General features: G+C 44.6%; 33 non-coding genes across 33 annotated transcripts; all 33 read right to left on the reverse strand.

Annotated features, from left to right (window-relative positions):
- Positions 1–99: 99 nt before the first annotated feature.
- trnan-guu (transfer RNA asparagine (anticodon GUU)) lies at positions 100–173 on the reverse strand. The gene has a single exon. It is a non-coding gene; the product is annotated as a tRNA-Asn (tRNA).
- A 326-nt stretch (positions 174–499) lies between these two features.
- trnan-guu (transfer RNA asparagine (anticodon GUU)) lies at positions 500–573 on the reverse strand. The gene has a single exon. It is a non-coding gene; the product is annotated as a tRNA-Asn (tRNA).
- Positions 574–899: 326 nt separating this feature from the next.
- On the reverse strand, positions 900–973 carry trnan-guu (transfer RNA asparagine (anticodon GUU)). The gene has a single exon. It is a non-coding gene; the product is annotated as a tRNA-Asn (tRNA).
- A 326-nt stretch (positions 974–1,299) lies between these two features.
- On the reverse strand, positions 1,300–1,373 carry trnan-guu (transfer RNA asparagine (anticodon GUU)). Its single transcript has one exon. It is a non-coding gene; the product is annotated as a tRNA-Asn (tRNA).
- A 324-nt stretch (positions 1,374–1,697) lies between these two features.
- Positions 1,698–1,771, reverse strand: trnan-guu (transfer RNA asparagine (anticodon GUU)). The gene has a single exon. It is a non-coding gene; the product is annotated as a tRNA-Asn (tRNA).
- A 326-nt stretch (positions 1,772–2,097) lies between these two features.
- On the reverse strand, positions 2,098–2,171 carry trnan-guu (transfer RNA asparagine (anticodon GUU)). Its single transcript has one exon. It is a non-coding gene; the product is annotated as a tRNA-Asn (tRNA).
- Positions 2,172–2,497: 326 nt separating this feature from the next.
- Positions 2,498–2,571, reverse strand: trnan-guu (transfer RNA asparagine (anticodon GUU)). The gene has a single exon. It is a non-coding gene; the product is annotated as a tRNA-Asn (tRNA).
- Positions 2,572–2,898: 327 nt separating this feature from the next.
- On the reverse strand, positions 2,899–2,972 carry trnan-guu (transfer RNA asparagine (anticodon GUU)). The gene has a single exon. It is a non-coding gene; the product is annotated as a tRNA-Asn (tRNA).
- A 326-nt stretch (positions 2,973–3,298) lies between these two features.
- On the reverse strand, positions 3,299–3,372 carry trnan-guu (transfer RNA asparagine (anticodon GUU)). Its single transcript has one exon. It is a non-coding gene; the product is annotated as a tRNA-Asn (tRNA).
- Positions 3,373–3,692: 320 nt separating this feature from the next.
- trnan-guu (transfer RNA asparagine (anticodon GUU)) lies at positions 3,693–3,766 on the reverse strand. Its single transcript has one exon. It is a non-coding gene; the product is annotated as a tRNA-Asn (tRNA).
- A 326-nt stretch (positions 3,767–4,092) lies between these two features.
- Positions 4,093–4,166, reverse strand: trnan-guu (transfer RNA asparagine (anticodon GUU)). The gene has a single exon. It is a non-coding gene; the product is annotated as a tRNA-Asn (tRNA).
- Positions 4,167–4,490: 324 nt separating this feature from the next.
- trnan-guu (transfer RNA asparagine (anticodon GUU)) lies at positions 4,491–4,564 on the reverse strand. The gene has a single exon. It is a non-coding gene; the product is annotated as a tRNA-Asn (tRNA).
- A 326-nt stretch (positions 4,565–4,890) lies between these two features.
- Positions 4,891–4,964, reverse strand: trnan-guu (transfer RNA asparagine (anticodon GUU)). Its single transcript has one exon. It is a non-coding gene; the product is annotated as a tRNA-Asn (tRNA).
- A 326-nt stretch (positions 4,965–5,290) lies between these two features.
- On the reverse strand, positions 5,291–5,364 carry trnan-guu (transfer RNA asparagine (anticodon GUU)). Its single transcript has one exon. It is a non-coding gene; the product is annotated as a tRNA-Asn (tRNA).
- Positions 5,365–5,690: 326 nt separating this feature from the next.
- trnan-guu (transfer RNA asparagine (anticodon GUU)) lies at positions 5,691–5,764 on the reverse strand. Its single transcript has one exon. It is a non-coding gene; the product is annotated as a tRNA-Asn (tRNA).
- Positions 5,765–6,090: 326 nt separating this feature from the next.
- trnan-guu (transfer RNA asparagine (anticodon GUU)) lies at positions 6,091–6,164 on the reverse strand. The gene has a single exon. It is a non-coding gene; the product is annotated as a tRNA-Asn (tRNA).
- Positions 6,165–6,482: 318 nt separating this feature from the next.
- trnan-guu (transfer RNA asparagine (anticodon GUU)) lies at positions 6,483–6,556 on the reverse strand. The gene has a single exon. It is a non-coding gene; the product is annotated as a tRNA-Asn (tRNA).
- A 326-nt stretch (positions 6,557–6,882) lies between these two features.
- On the reverse strand, positions 6,883–6,956 carry trnan-guu (transfer RNA asparagine (anticodon GUU)). Its single transcript has one exon. It is a non-coding gene; the product is annotated as a tRNA-Asn (tRNA).
- Positions 6,957–7,282: 326 nt separating this feature from the next.
- trnan-guu (transfer RNA asparagine (anticodon GUU)) lies at positions 7,283–7,356 on the reverse strand. The gene has a single exon. It is a non-coding gene; the product is annotated as a tRNA-Asn (tRNA).
- Positions 7,357–7,682: 326 nt separating this feature from the next.
- On the reverse strand, positions 7,683–7,756 carry trnan-guu (transfer RNA asparagine (anticodon GUU)). The gene has a single exon. It is a non-coding gene; the product is annotated as a tRNA-Asn (tRNA).
- Positions 7,757–8,082: 326 nt separating this feature from the next.
- trnan-guu (transfer RNA asparagine (anticodon GUU)) lies at positions 8,083–8,156 on the reverse strand. The gene has a single exon. It is a non-coding gene; the product is annotated as a tRNA-Asn (tRNA).
- A 320-nt stretch (positions 8,157–8,476) lies between these two features.
- trnan-guu (transfer RNA asparagine (anticodon GUU)) lies at positions 8,477–8,550 on the reverse strand. Its single transcript has one exon. It is a non-coding gene; the product is annotated as a tRNA-Asn (tRNA).
- A 326-nt stretch (positions 8,551–8,876) lies between these two features.
- Positions 8,877–8,950, reverse strand: trnan-guu (transfer RNA asparagine (anticodon GUU)). The gene has a single exon. It is a non-coding gene; the product is annotated as a tRNA-Asn (tRNA).
- A 324-nt stretch (positions 8,951–9,274) lies between these two features.
- trnan-guu (transfer RNA asparagine (anticodon GUU)) lies at positions 9,275–9,348 on the reverse strand. The gene has a single exon. It is a non-coding gene; the product is annotated as a tRNA-Asn (tRNA).
- Positions 9,349–9,674: 326 nt separating this feature from the next.
- Positions 9,675–9,748, reverse strand: trnan-guu (transfer RNA asparagine (anticodon GUU)). Its single transcript has one exon. It is a non-coding gene; the product is annotated as a tRNA-Asn (tRNA).
- A 326-nt stretch (positions 9,749–10,074) lies between these two features.
- trnan-guu (transfer RNA asparagine (anticodon GUU)) lies at positions 10,075–10,148 on the reverse strand. Its single transcript has one exon. It is a non-coding gene; the product is annotated as a tRNA-Asn (tRNA).
- Positions 10,149–10,475: 327 nt separating this feature from the next.
- trnan-guu (transfer RNA asparagine (anticodon GUU)) lies at positions 10,476–10,549 on the reverse strand. Its single transcript has one exon. It is a non-coding gene; the product is annotated as a tRNA-Asn (tRNA).
- Positions 10,550–10,875: 326 nt separating this feature from the next.
- Positions 10,876–10,949, reverse strand: trnan-guu (transfer RNA asparagine (anticodon GUU)). The gene has a single exon. It is a non-coding gene; the product is annotated as a tRNA-Asn (tRNA).
- A 320-nt stretch (positions 10,950–11,269) lies between these two features.
- Positions 11,270–11,343, reverse strand: trnan-guu (transfer RNA asparagine (anticodon GUU)). Its single transcript has one exon. It is a non-coding gene; the product is annotated as a tRNA-Asn (tRNA).
- Positions 11,344–11,661: 318 nt separating this feature from the next.
- Positions 11,662–11,735, reverse strand: trnan-guu (transfer RNA asparagine (anticodon GUU)). Its single transcript has one exon. It is a non-coding gene; the product is annotated as a tRNA-Asn (tRNA).
- A 326-nt stretch (positions 11,736–12,061) lies between these two features.
- Positions 12,062–12,135, reverse strand: trnan-guu (transfer RNA asparagine (anticodon GUU)). Its single transcript has one exon. It is a non-coding gene; the product is annotated as a tRNA-Asn (tRNA).
- A 326-nt stretch (positions 12,136–12,461) lies between these two features.
- On the reverse strand, positions 12,462–12,535 carry trnan-guu (transfer RNA asparagine (anticodon GUU)). Its single transcript has one exon. It is a non-coding gene; the product is annotated as a tRNA-Asn (tRNA).
- Positions 12,536–12,861: 326 nt separating this feature from the next.
- trnan-guu (transfer RNA asparagine (anticodon GUU)) lies at positions 12,862–12,935 on the reverse strand. The gene has a single exon. It is a non-coding gene; the product is annotated as a tRNA-Asn (tRNA).
- Positions 12,936–14,675: the final 1,740 nt, after the last annotated feature.

Below are 14,675 nucleotides of genomic sequence, written 5' to 3' on the forward strand. Positions count from 1 at the left end.
TTTTTACCAGGTTAAATTCCTGTGTACATTTGGCAAAAAAGGACAATACCTGATAGCCTAGTGTTGTTATTAAGCTTGACAAAGGCCCTAATCAATGCACGTCCCTGGGTGGGCTTGAACCACCATCCTTTCGGTTAACAGCTGAACGTGCTAACCAATTGCGCCACAGAGACAGAGGTCTGCCATGCGCTTGGGTGGGCGTGGCCGTACATGTAACTCCGCCCTTACTTTCCACCACATTCGTTTGGTGACCGTTTACAAATTACAGCAACGTCAGGTGTCAGTACGCATTTCCGTACAAAGAGTATGAGCACTTTAAAAATAATCTAATTCTCTGAATTATTGACTTTGTGCTGTTGATTTGAATTGTTTGCGGAGGTGTGAATGCACAGTGGTGCTGTTTTTACCAGGTTAAATTCCTGTGTACATTTGGCAAAAAAGGACAATACCTGATAGCCTAGTGTTGTTATTAAGCTTGACAAAGGCCCTAATCAATGCACGTCCCTGGGTGGGCTTGAACCACCATCCTTTCGGTTAACAGCCGAACGCGCTAACCAATTGCGCCACAGAGACAGAGGCCTGCCATGCTCCTGGGAGGGCGTGGCCGTACATGTAACTCCGCCCCTACTTTCCTTCACATTCGTTTGGTGACCGTTTACAAATTACAGCAACTTCAGGTGTCAGTACGCATTTCCGTACAAAGAGTTGGAGCACTTTAAAAATAATCTAATTCTCTGAATTATTGACTTTGTGCTGTTGATTTGAATTGTTTGCGGAGGTGTGAATGCACAGTGGTGCTGTTTTTACCAGGTTAAATTCCTGTGTACATTTGGCAAAAAAGGACAATACCTGATAGCCTAGTGTTGTTATTAAGCTTGACAAAGGCCCTAATCAATGCACGTCCCTGGGTGGGCTTGAACCACCATCCTTTCGGTTAACAGCCGAACGCGCTAACCAATTGCGCCACAGAGACAGAAGCCTGCCATGCTCCTGGGTGGGCGTGGCCGTACAGGTAACTCCGCCCTTACTTGCCTTCACATTCGTTTGGTGACCGTTTACAAATTACAGCAACTTCAGGTGTCAGTACGCATTTCCTTACAAAGAGTTGGAGCACTTTAAAAATAATCTAGTTCTCTGAATTATTGACTTTTTGCTGTCGATTTGAATTGTTTGTGGGTGTGTGAATGCACAGTGGTGCTGTTTTTACCATGTTAAATTCCTGTGTACATTTGGCAAAAAAGGGCAATATCTGATAGCCTAGTGTTGTTATCAAGCTTGACAAAGGCCCTAATCAATGCACGTCCCTGGGTGGGCTTGAACCACCATCCTTTCAGTTAACAGCCGAACGCGCTAACCAATTGCGCCACAGAGACCGAGGCCTGCCATGCTCTTGGGTGGGTGTGGCCAAACAAGAAACTCCGCCCTTACTTTCCACCACATTCGTTTGGTGACCGTTTTCAAATTACAGCAACGTCAGGTGTCAGTACGCATTTCCGTACAAAGAGGTAGAGCACTTTAAAAATAATCTAATTCTCTGAATTATTGACTTTGTGCTGTCGATTTGAATTGTTTGTGGAGGTGAATGCACAGTGGTGCTGTTTTTACCAGGTTAAATTCCTGTGTACATTTGGCAAAAAAGGACAATATCTGATAACCTAGTGTTGTTATCAAGCTTGACAAAGGCCCTGATCAATGCACGTCCCTGGGTGGGCTTGAACCACCATCCTTTCGGTTAACAGCCGAACGCGCTAACCAATTGCGCCACAGAGACAGAGGCCTGCCATGCTCCTGGGAGGGCGTGGCCGTACATGTAACTCCGCCCCTACTTTCCTTCACATTCGTTTGGTGACCGTTTACAAATTACAGCAACTTCAGGTGTCAGTACGCATTTCCGTACAAAGAGTTGGAGCACTTTAAAAATAATCTAATTCTCTGAATTATTGACTTTGTGCTGTTGATTTGAATTGTTTGCGGAGGTGTGAATGCACAGTGGTGCTGTTTTTACCAGGTTAAATTCCTGTGTACATTTGGCAAAAAAGGACAATACCTGATAGCCTAGTGTTGTTATTAAGCTTGACAAAGGCCCTGATCAATACACGTCCCTGGGTGGGCTTGAACCACCATCCTTTCGGTTAACAGCCGAACGCGCTAACCAATTGCGCCACAGAGACAGAAGCCTGCCATGCTCCTGGGTGGGCGTGGCCGTACAGGTAACTCCGCCCTTACTTTCCTTCACATTCGTTTGGTGACCGTTTACAAATTACAGCAACTTCAGGTGTCAGTACGCATTTCCTTACAAAGAGTTGGAGCACTTTAAAAATAATCTAATTCTCTGAATTATTGACTTTTTGCTGTCGATTTGAATTGTTTGTGGAGGTGTGAATGTACAGTGGTGCTGTTTTTACCTGGTTAAATGCCTGTGTACATTTGGCAAAAAAGGACAATATCTGATAGCCTGGTGTTGTTATCAAGCTTGACAAAGGCCCAAATCAATGCACGTCCCTGGGTGGGCTTGAACCACCATCCTTTCGGTTAACAGCCGAACGCGCTAACCAATTGCGCCACAGAGACAGAGGCCTGACAATGCTCTTGGGTGGGCGTGGCCGTACATGTAACTCCGCCCTTACTTTCCTTCACATTCATTTGGTGACCGTTTACAAATTACAGCAACGTCAGGTGTCAGTACGCATTTCCGTACAAAGAGTTGGAGCACTTTAAAAATAATCTAATTCTCTGAATTATTGACTTTGTGCTGTTGATTTGAATTGTTTGCGGAGGTGTGAATGCACAGTGGTGCTGTTTTTACCAGGTTAAATTCCTGTGTACATTTGGCAAAAAAGGACAATACCTGATAGCCTAGTGTTGTTATTAAGCTTGACAAAGGCCCTAATCAATGCACGTCCCTGGGTGGGCTTGAACCACCATCCTTTCGGTTAACAGCCGAACGTGCTAACCAATTGCGCCACAGAGACAGAGGTCTGCCATGCTCCTGGGTGGGCGTGGCCGTACAGGTAACTCCGCCCTTACTTTCCTTCACATTCATTTGGTGACCGTTTACAAATTACAGCAACTTCAGGTGTCAGTACGCATTTCCTTACAAAGAGTTGGAGCACTTTAAAAATAATCTAATTCTGTGAATTATTGACTTTTTGCTGTCGATTTGAATTGTTTGTGGAGGTGTGAATGTACAGTGGTGCTGTTTTTACCAGGTTAAATGCCTGTGTACATTTGGCAAAAAAGGACAATGTCTGATAGCCTGGTGTTGTTATCAAGCTTGACAAAGGCCCAAATCAATGCACGTCCCTGGGTGGGCTTGAACCACCATCCTTTCGGTTAACAGCCGAACGCGCTAACCAATTGCGCCACAGAGACAGAGGCCTGCCATGCTCTTGGGTGGGCGTGGCCGTACATGTAACTCCGCCCTTACTTTCCTTCACATTCGTTTGGTGACCGTTTACTAATTACAGCAACTTCAGGTGTCAGTACGCATTTCCTTACAAAAAGGTGGAGCACTTTAAAAATAATCTAATTCTCTGAATTATTGACGTTGTGCTGTTTATTTGAATTGTTTGTGGAGGTGTGAATGCACAGTGGTGGTGTTTTTACCAGGTTAAATTCCTGTGTACATTTGGCAAAAAAGGACAATATCTGATAGCCTAGTATCAAGCTTGACAAAGGTCCAAATCAATGCACGTCCCTGGGTGGGCTTGAACCACCATCCTTTCGGTTAACAGCCGAACGCGCTAACCAATTGCGCCACAGAGACCGAGGCCTGCCATGCTCTTGGGTGGGCGTGGCCGTACATGTAACTCCGCCCCTACTTGCCTTCACATTCGTTTGGTGACCGTTTACAAATTACAGCAACTTCAGGTGTCAGTACGCATTTCCTTACAAAGAGTTGGAGCACTTTAAAAATAATCTAGTTCTCTGAATTATTGACTTTGTGCTGTCGATTTGAATTGTTTGTGGGTGTGTGAATGCACAGTGGTGTTGTTTTTACCATGTTAAATTCCTGTGTACATTTGGCAAAAAAGGGCAATATCTGATAGCCTAGTGTTGTTATCAAGCTTGACAAAGGCCCTAATCAATGCACGTCCCTGGGTGGGCTTGAACCACCATCCTTTCAGTTAACAGCCGAACGCGCTAACCAATTGCGCCACAGAGACCGAGGCCTGCCATGCTCTTGGGTGGGTGTGGCCAAACAAGAAACTCCGCCCTTAAATTCCACCACATTCGTTTGGTGACCGTTTACAAATTACAGCAACTTCAGATGTCAGTACGCATTTCCTTACAAAGAGGTAGAGCACTTTAAAAATAATCTAATTCTCTGAATTATTGACTTTGTGCTGTCGATTTGAATTGTTTGTGGAGGTGAATGCACAGTGGTGCTGTTTTTACCAGGTTAAATTCCTGTGTACATTTGGCAAAAAAGGACAATATCTGATAACCTAGTGTTGTTATCAAGCTTGACAAAGGCCCTGATCAATGCACGTCCCTGGGTGGGCTTGAACCACCATCCTTTCGGTTAACAGCCGAACGCGCTAACCAATTGCGCCACAGAGACAGAGGCCTGCCATGCTCCTGGGAGGGCGTGGCCGTACATGTAACTCCGCCCCTACTTTCCTTCACATTCGTTTGGTGACCGTTTACAAATTACAGCAACTTCAGGTGTCAGTACGCATTTCCGTACAAAGAGTTGGAGCACTTTAAAAATAATCTAATTCTCTGAATTATTGACTTTGTGCTGTTGATTTGAATTGTTTGCGGAGGTGTGAATGCACAGTGGTGCTGTTTTTACCAGGTTAAATTCCTGTGTACATTTGGCAAAAAAGGACAATACCTGATAGCCTAGTGTTGTTATTAAGCTTGACAAAGGCCCTAATCAATGCACGTCCCTGGGTGGGCTTGAACCACCATCCTTTCGGTTAACAGCCGAACGCGCTAACCAATTGCGCCACAGAGACAGAAGCCTGCCATGCTCCTGGGTGGGCGTGGCCGTACAGGTAACTCCGCCCTTACTTTCCTTCACATTCATTTGGTGACCGTTTACAAATTACAGCAACGTCAGGTGTCAGTACGCATTTCCGTACAAAGAGTTGGAGCACTTTAAAAATAATCTAATTCTCTGAATTATTGACTTTGTGCTGTTGATTTGAATTGTTTGCGGAGGTGTGAATGCACAGTGGTGCTGTTTTTACCAGGTTAAATTCCTGTGTACATTTGGCAAAAAAGGACAATACCTGATAGCCTAGTGTTGTTATTAAGCTTGACAAAGGCCCTAATCAATGCACGTCCCTGGATGGGCTTGAACCACCATCCTTTCGGTTAACAGCAGAACGCGCTAACCAATTGCGCCACAGAGACAGAGGTCTGCCATGCGCTTGGGTGGGCGTGGCCGTACATGTAACTCCGCCCTTACTTTCCACCACATTCGTTTGGTGACCGTTTACAAATTACAGCAACTTCAGGTGTCAGTACGCATTTCCTTACAAAGAGTTGGAGCACTTTAAAAATAATCTAATTCTCTGAATTATTGACTTTTTGCTGTCGATTTGAATTGTTTGTGGAGGTGTGAATGTACAGTGGTGCTGTTTTTACCTGGTTAAATGCCTGTGTACATTTGGCAAAAAAGGACAATATCTGATAGCCTGGTGTTGTTATCAAGCTTGACAAAGGCCCAAATCAATGCACGTCCCTGGGTGGGCTTGAACCACCATCCTTTCGGTTAACAGCCGAACGCGCTAACCAATTGCGCCACAGAGACAGAGGCCTGCCATGCTCTTGGGTGGGCGTGGCCGTACATGTAACTCCGCCCTTACTTTCCTTCATATTCGTTTGGTGACCGTTTACTAATTACAGCAACTTCAGGTGTCAGTACGCATTTCCTTACAAAAAGGTGGAGCACTTTAAAAATAATCTAATTCTCTGAATTATTGACTTTGTGCTGTCGATTTGAATTGTTTGTGGGTGTGTGAATGCACAGTGGTGTTGTTTTTACCATGTTAAATTCCTGTGTACATTTGGCAAAAAAGGGCAATATCTGATAGCCTAGTGTTGTTATCAAGCTTGACAAAGGCCCTAATCAATGCACGTCCCTGGGTGGGCTTGAACCACCATCCTTTCAGTTAACAGCCGAACGCGCTAACCAATTGCGCCACAGAGACCGAGGCCTGCCATGCTCTTGGGTGGGTGTGGCCAAACAAGAAACTCCGCCCTTACTTTCCACCACATTCGTTTGGTGACCGTTTTCAAATTACAGCAACGTCAGGTGTCAGTACGCATTTCCGTACAAAGAGGTAGAGCACTTTAAAAATAATCTAATTCTCTGAATTATTGACTTTGTGCTGTCGATTTGAATTGTTTGTGGAGGTGAATGCACAGTGGTGCTGTTTTTACCAGGTTAAATTCCTGTGTACATTTGGCAAAAAAGGACAATATCTGATAGCCTAGTATCAAGCTTGACAAAGGTCCAAATCAATGCACGTCCCTGGGTGGGCTTGAACCACCATCCTTTCGGTTAACAGCCGAACGCGCTAACCAATTGCGCCACAGAGACAGAGGCCTGCCATGCTCTTGGGTGGGCGTGGCCGTACATGTAACTCCGCCCCTACTTGCCTTCACATTCGTTTGGTGACCGTTTACAAATTACAGCAACTTCAGGTGTCAGTACGCATTTCCTTACAAAGAGTTGGAGCACTTTAAAAATAATCTAGTTCTCTGAATTATTGACTTTTTGCTGTCGATTTGAATTGTTTGTGGGTGTGTGAATGCACAGTGGTGCTGTTTTTACCATGTTAAATTCCTGTGTACATTTGGCAAAAAAGGGCAATATCTGATAGCGTAGTGTTGTTATCAAGCTTGACAAAGGCCCTAATCAATGCACGTCCCTGGGTGGGCTTGAACCACCATCCTTTCAGTTAACAGCCGAACGCGCTAACCAATTGCGCCACAGAGACCAAGGCCTGCCATGCTCTTGGGTGGGTGTGGCCAAACAAGAAACTCCGCCCTTACTTTCCTTCACATTCATTTGGTGACCGTTTACAAATTACAGCAACGTCAGGTGTCAGTACGCATTTCCGTACAAAGAGTATGAGCACTTTAAAAATAATCTAATTCTCTGAATTATTGACTTTTTGCTGTCGATTTGAATTGTTTGTGGAGGTGTGAATGTACAGTGGTGCTGTTTTTACCAGGTTAAATGCCTGTGTACATTTGGCAAAAAAAGACAATATCTGATAGCCTGGTGTTGTTATCAAGCTTGACTAAGGCCCAAATCAATGCACGTCCCTGGGTGGGCTTGAACCACCATCCTTTCGGTTAACAGCCGAACGCGCTAACCAATTGCGCCACAGAGACAGAGGCCTGCCATGCTCTTGGGTGGGCGTGGCCGTACAGGTAACTCCGCCCTTACTTTCATCCCTATTCGTTTGGTGACCGTTTACAAATTACAACAACTTCAGGTGTCAGTACGCATTTCCGTACCAAGAGTTGGAGCACTTTAAAAATAATCTAATTCTCTGAATTTTTGACTTTGTGCTGTCGATTTGAATTGTTTGTGGAGGTGTGAATGCACAATGGTGCTGTTTTTACCAGGTTAAATTCCTGTGTACATTTGGCAAAAAAGGACAACATCTGATAGCCTAGTGTTGTTATTAAGCTTGACAAAGGCCCAAATCAATGCACGTCCCTGGGTGGGCTTGAACCACCATCCTTTCAGTTAACAGCCGAACGCACTAACCAATTGCGCCACAGACACAGAGGCCTGCCATGCTCTTGGGTTGGCGTGGCCGTACATGTAACTCCGCCCTTACTTTCCACCACATTCGTTTGGTGACCGTTTTCAAATTACAGCAACGTCAGGTGTCAGTACGCATTTCCGTACAAAGAGTTGGAGCACTTTAAAAATAATCTAATTCTCAGAATTTTTGACTTTGTGCTGTCGATTTGAATTGTTTGTGGAGGTGTTAATGCACAATGGTGCTGTTTTTACCAGGTTAAATTCCTGTGTACATTTGGCAAAAAAGGACAATATCTGATAACCTAGTGTTGTTATCAAGCTTGACAAAGGCCCTAATCAATGCACGTCCCTGGGTGGGCTTGAACCACCATCCTTTCGGTTAACAGCCGAACGCGCTAACCAATTGCGCCACAGAGACAGAGGCCTGCCATGCTCTTGGGTGGGTGTGGCCGTACATGTAACTCCGCCCCTACTTTCCTTCACATTCGTTTGGTGACCGTTTACAAATTACAGCAACTTCAGGTGTCAGTACGCATTTCCTTACAAAGAGTTGGAGCACTTTAAAAATAATCTAATTCTCTGAATTATTGACTTTTTGCTGTCGATTTGAATTGTTTGTGGAGGTGTGAATGTACAGTGGTGCTGTTTTTACCAGGTTAAATGCCTGTGTACATTTGGCAAAAAAGGACAATATCTGATAGCCTAGTATCAAGCTTGACAAAGGTCCAAATCAATGCACGTCCCTGGGTGGGCTTGAACCACCATCCTTTCGGTTAACAGCCGAACGCGCTAACCAATTGCGCCACAGAGACCGAGGCCTGCCATGCTCTTGGGTGGGCGTGGCCGTACATGTAACTCCGCCCCTACTTGCCTTCACATTCGTTTGGTGACCGTTTACAAATTACAGCAACTTCAGGTGTCAGTACGCATTTCCTTACAAAGAGTTGGAGCACTTTAAAAATAATCTAGTTCTCTGAATTATTGACTTTTTGCTGTCGATTTGAATTGTTTGTGGGTGTGTGAATGCACAGTGGTGCTGTTTTTACCATGTTAAATTCCTGTGTACATTTGGCAAAAAAGGGCAATATCTGATAGCCTAGTGTTGTTATCAAGCTTGACAAAGGCCCTAATCAATGCACGTCACTGGGTGGGCTTGAACCACCATCCTTTCAGTTAACAGCCGAACGCGCTAACCAATTGCGCCACAGAGACCGAGGCCTGCCATGCTCTTGGGTGGGTGTGGCCAAACAAGAAACTCCGCCCTTAAATTCCACCACATTCGTTTGGTGACCGTTTACAAATTACAGCAACTTCAGATGTCAGTACGCATTTCCTTACAAAGAGGTAGAGCACTTTAAAAATAATCTAATTCTCTGAATTATTGACTTTGTGCTGTCGATTTGAATTGTTTGTGGAGGTGAATGCACAGTGGTGCTGTTTTTACCAGGTTAAATTCCTGTGTACATTTGGCAAAAAAGGACAATATCTGATAACCTAGTGTTGTTATCAAGCTTGACAAAGGCCCTGATCAATGCACGTCCCTGGGTGGGCTTGAACCACCATCCTTTCGGTTAACAGCCGAACGCGCTAACCAATTGCGCCACAGAGACAGAGGCCTGCCATGCTCCTGGGAGGGCGTGGCCGTACATGTAACTCCGCCCCTACTTTCCTTCACATTCGTTTGGTGACCGTTTACAAATTACAGCAACTTCAGGTGTCAGTACGCATTTCCGTACAAAGAGTTGGAGCACTTTAAAAATAATCTAATTCTCTGAATTATTGACTTTGTGCTGTTGATTTGAATTGTTTGCGGAGGTGTGAATGCACAGTGGTGCTGTTTTTACCAGGTTAAATTCCTGTGTACATTTGGCAAAAAAGGACAATACCTGATAGCCTAGTGTTGTTATTAAGCTTGACAAAGGCCCTAATCAATGCACGTCCCTGGGTGGGCTTGAACCACCATCCTTTCGGTTAACAGCCGAACGTGCTAACCAATTGCGCCACAGAGACAGAGGTCTGCCATGCGCTTGGGTGGGCGTGGCCGTACATGTAACTCCGCCCTTACTTTCCACCACATTCGTTTGGTGACCGTTTACAAATTACAGCAACTTCAGGTGTCAGTACGCATTTCCTTACAAAGAGTTGGAGCACTTTAAAAATAATCTAATTCTCTGAATTATTGACTTTTTGCTGTCGATTTGAATTGTTTGTGGAGGTGTGAATGTACAGTGGTGCTGTTTTTACCTGGTTAAATGCCTGTGTACATTTGGCAAAAAAGGACAATATCTGATAGCCTGGTGTTGTTATCAAGCTTGACAAAGGCCCAAATCAATGCACGTCCCTGGGTGGGCTTGAACCACCATCCTTTCGGTTAACAGCCGAACGCGCTAACCAATTGCGCCACAGAGACAGAGGCCTGACAATGCTCTTGGGTGGGCGTGGCCGTACATGTAACTCCGCCCTTACTTTCCTTCACATTCATTTGGTGACCGTTTACAAATTACAGCAACGTCAGGTGTCAGTACGCATTTCCGTACAAAGAGTATGAGCACTTTAAAAATAATCTAATTCTCTGAATTATTGACTTTGTGCTGTTGATTTGAATTGTTTGCGGAGGTGTGAATGCACAGTGGTGCTGTTTTTACCAGGTTAAATTCCTGTGTACATTTGGCAAAAAAGGACAATACCTGATAGCCTAGTGTTGTTATTAAGCTTGACAAAGGCCCTAATCAATGCACGTCCCTGGGTGGGCTTGAACCACCATCCTTTCGGTTAACAGCCGAACGTGCTAACCAATTGCGCCACAGAGACAGAGGTCTGCCATGCTCCTGGGTGGGCGTGGCCGTACAGGTAACTCCGCCCTTACTTTCCTTCACATTCATTTGGTGACCGTTTACAAATTACAGCAACTTCAGGTGTCAGTACGCATTTCCTTACAAAGAGTTGGAGCACTTTAAAAATAATCTAATTCTGTGAATTATTGACTTTTTGCTGTCGATTTGAATTGTTTGTGGAGGTGTGAATGTACAGTGGTGCTGTTTTTACCAGGTTAAATGCCTGTGTACATTTGGCAAAAAAGGACAATATCTGATAGCCTGGTGTTGTTATCAAGCTTGACAAAGGCCCAAATCAATGCACGTCCCTGGGTGGGCTTGAACCACCATCCTTTCGGTTAACAGCCGAACGCGCTAACCAATTGCGCCACAGAGACAGAGGCCTGCCATGCTCTTGGGTGGGCGTGGCCGTACATGTAACTCCGCCCTTACTTTCCTTCACATTCGTTTGGTGACCGTTTACTAATTACAGCAACTTCAGGTGTCAGTACGCATTTCCTTACAAAAAGGTGGAGCACTTTAAAAATAATCTAATTCTCTGAATTATTGACTTTGTGCTGTTTATTTGAATTGTTTGTGGAGGTGTGAATGCACAGTGGTGGTGTTTTTACCAGGTTAAATTCCTGTGTACATTTGGCAAAAAAGGACAATATCTGATAGCCTAGTATCAAGCTTGACAAAGGTCCAAATCAATGCACGTCCCTGGGTGGGCTTGAACCACCATCCTTTCAGTTAACAGCCGAACGCGCTAACCAATTGCGCCACAGAGACCGAGGCCTGCCATGCTCTTGGGTGGGTGTGGCCAAACAAGAAACTCCGCCCTTACTTTCCACCACATTCGTTTGGTGACCGTTTTCAAATTACAGCAACGTCAGGTGTCAGTACGCATTTCCGTACAAAGAGGTAGAGCACTTTAAAAATAATCTAATTCTCTGAATTATTGACTTTGTGCTGTCGATTTGAATTGTTTGTGGAGGTGAATGCACAGTGGTGCTGTTTTTACCAGGTTAAATTCCTGTGTACATTTGGCAAAAAAGGACAATATCTGATAGCCTAGTATCAAGCTTGACAAAGGTCCAAATCAATGCACGTCCCTGGGTGGGCTTGAACCACCATCCTTTCGGTTAACAGCCGAACGCGCTAACCAATTGCGCCACAGAGACAGAGGCCTGCCATGCTCTTGGGTGGGCGTGGCCGTACATGTAACTCCGCCCCTACTTGCCTTCACATTCGTTTGGTGACCGTTTACAAATTACAGCAACTTCAGGTGTCAGTACGCATTTCCTTACAAAGAGTTGGAGCACTTTAAAAATAATCTAGTTCTCTGAATTATTGACTTTTTGCTGTCGATTTGAATTGTTTGTGGGTGTGTGAATGCACAGTGGTGCTGTTTTTACCATGTTAAATTCCTGTGTACATTTGGCAAAAAAGGGCAATATCTGATAGCGTAGTGTTGTTATCAAGCTTGACAAAGGCCCTAATCAATGCACGTCCCTGGGTGGGCTTGAACCACCATCCTTTCAGTTAACAGCCGAACGCGCTAACCAATTGCGCCACAGAGACCAAGGCCTGCCATGCTCTTGGGTGGGTGTGGCCAAACAAGAAACTCCGCCCTTACTTTCCTTCACATTCATTTGGTGACCGTTTACAAATTACAGCAACGTCAGGTGTCAGTACGCATTTCCGTACAAAGAGTATGAGCACTTTAAAAATAATCTAATTCTCTGAATTATTGACTTTGTGCTGTTGATTTGAATTGTTTGCGGAGGTGTGAATGCACAGTGGTGCTGTTTTTACCAGGTTAAATTCCTGTGTACATTTGGCAAAAAAAGACAATATCTGATAGCCTGGTGTTGTTATCAAGCTTGACAAAGGCCCAAATCAATGCACGTCCCTGGGTGGGCTTGAACCACCATCCTTTCGGTTAACAGCCGAACGCGCTAACCAATTGCGCCACAGAGACAGAGGCCTGCCATGCTCCTGGGAGGGTGTGGCCAAACAAGAAACTCCGCCCTTACTTTCCACCACATTCGTTTGGTGACCGTTTTCAAATTACAGCAACTTCAGGTGTCAGTACGCATTTCCTTACAAAAAGGTGGAGCACTTTAAAAATAATCTAATTCTCTGAATTATTGACTTTGTGCTGTTTATTTGAATTGTTTGTGGAGGTGTGAATGCACAGTGGTGGTGTTTTTACCAGGTTAAATTCCTGTGTACATTTGGCAAAAAAGGACAACATCTGATAGGCCAGTGTTGTTATTAAGCTTGACAAAGGCCCTAATCAATGCACGTCCCTGGGTGGGCTTGAACCACCATCCTTTCAGTTAACAGCCGAACGCACTAACCAATTGCGCCACAGACACAGAGGCCTGCCATGCTCTTGGGTTGGCGTGGCCGTACATGTAACTCCGCCCTTACTTTCCACCACATTCGTTTGGTGACCGTTTTCAAATTACAGCAACGTCAGGTGTCAGTACGCATTTCCTTACAAAGAGTTGGAGCACTTTAAAAATAATCTAATTCTGTGAATTATTGACTTTTTGCTGTCGATTTGAATTGTTTGTGGAGGTGTGAATGTACAGTGGTGCTGTTTTTACCAGGTTAAATGCCTGTGTACATTTGGCAAAAAAGGACAATATCTGATAGCCTGGGGCCTCATGTACTAAGAGTGCGTGGATTTCAACGTGAATCCGTGCGTGGAATTAACAAGACCGCAAAAATTCATATGTACAAAGCTGTGCGTACGCCCAAATCCACGCAGGTTTCTCTGTACATCCCAATCAGCGTGGATTTGAGCGCACATGCGGGAGCACAACACTCCGCCTTGTCTCCTCCCTCAAATATATGTTTGAATATGATATGAAGATAATTATCATTAAAAACCGCTCATCCTAACAAGAAAATGCTCTGAGATGGAATAAATAATTCATTTTGGGGCATTTAGGGGTATCGGACTCCAGTCCTCGAGGGCCGGTGTCCCTGCAGGTTTTAGATGTTTCCCTGCTTCATTGCACCATGATACAACTGACTGTGTCATCAACAGAAGTGTCCAGACTTTGATGACAAGTTGGTGACGTTGATTAATTAGAATCAGGTGTGTTAAAGCAGTGAAACATCTAAAACATGCAGGACACCGGTCCTTCTGGGATTCAGTTTGAGACCTACAATTATGCTGTTCTTTGCTTTGCGTTGCGTTGCGTTCCGTGAAGAGTTGTGGTTTTATTATGATCGTACGGGGAATGTTTATGGGCAGCGTTAATGCATCATTACACTCTGCTTTTCTTGTTTGTATTTTAAGAACCGACACCAGAATTTTTGGTGGATGAAAAACGGCTCCTCGTTCTGCTTTATTGTCATGCATATTATATACTAACGGATTAAGACCAATGTACACGTTTATTGAGTCTTACACATTATGGATGTCCGCGATCACCTCTCTCATAAGTATAACAATGTGAACAAAATACATTTATATTTAAAACATGAAGCATTACGATCTGATTCCTCTGCTGCGGAAATAAAGACAATTTGTGCCGACGGGATTATCGAGGTGCAAACGGGAGAAATAAAGAGCAAAGTTGCTGTAACTCGGTGTGTTGCATCCGCAGGAGGAGAGACAGGTGTCGTGAAGTGATTGCCTGCCAGAATCTGATTTCTCCCCTGAAAATGTCTCTTTTTACCTGCCAAAAATTGATTGAAGGCCAAATACAGTTAATGAAAGGTTGTTTCTGCCTAAATATGACTTGATCTCATTCTTGAGCTTCATAATCTGAAATCTGACGGTTTAGCGCTCTCGTTCAGCGGGCTGCTGTGCACGCTCCCGCAGCCACAAATCAGAAGAAATCAGATTCTGGCAGGCAATCACTTTTTGGCACAACACCGGTTTTTGCTTCAAAATTAATTTTAATGTATTTCTGTCCAGACACAGTTATGGGATGTTTTAGGATCTGGTTTTTATCAGTAGTCCTCCCATACGGTCGTCATGACGACAGACAGATGTCAGACCTGCAGCTCCAGCTGAAGCATCATGTTGGTCTGAACCGGAGCAGCTGGTCCAGTTCAGGGCAGAGATCCAGGAGGATCCTCTTGGTACCTGAACCAGC

The sequence above is a fragment of the Cololabis saira genome, chromosome 4 (genome assembly GCF_033807715.1).
Source record: "Cololabis saira isolate AMF1-May2022 chromosome 4, fColSai1.1, whole genome shotgun sequence".
NCBI lineage: Eukaryota > Metazoa > Chordata > Actinopteri > Beloniformes > Belonidae > Cololabis > Cololabis saira.